Below are 614 nucleotides of genomic sequence, written 5' to 3'. Positions count from 1 at the left end.
AGTGGTACACAAACCCTGTCTAAACTTGTTTACTGTATGTCATCCACAGAAGTAACAGAAGGGGAACAATTCCTTTGGTTGCAACATAAGCGGAGGTACTATAGAATGAACTTCAAGGCCTGCATAAAGACCACCACTGAAATGAACCCAGTTTTTATTTCATCAAAAGTGACATTAATAGAAACAAATATGAAAGTATGTGTGGTTCAAAATTGTTTTTTTGCTTTTTTAATCACCAGGAAATATTCTTCTGGCTAACAACACTATTTCAAAGACCCTTTATCAGCAAAAAATTTTGTCTAGCAATGGATGCAATAATCAGAAATTTTAGGCTTTATTTGAGATGCAATTCCCCTCATGATATCAGGGAGATTCAACAGCCTTGATTGGCACCGTCGTTTCTGTTTTGTGGTACATGGAATTTTATAGATTGACTAATCCCGGAGAAAGTTAAAATTCAGCACTACATTAAATGAGAGGCCTGTAGGCTGAGATGATATTTGATCTATACGATTCGGCTGTCGTCAGCTCTTCTTTTTCAAATGCTATTTCTCACCGTATTTTCAGTAATGATGCAGATTGTTCCACCCGCCTCATTCCACTATCAATAACCA

The sequence above is a fragment of the Echinococcus granulosus genome (assembly GCF_000524195.1).
Source record: "Echinococcus granulosus chromosome Unknown EG_S00142, whole genome shotgun sequence".
NCBI classification, from domain to species: Eukaryota; Metazoa; Platyhelminthes; class Cestoda; order Cyclophyllidea; family Taeniidae; genus Echinococcus; species Echinococcus granulosus.
This window is presented reverse-complemented; position numbering follows the sequence as displayed.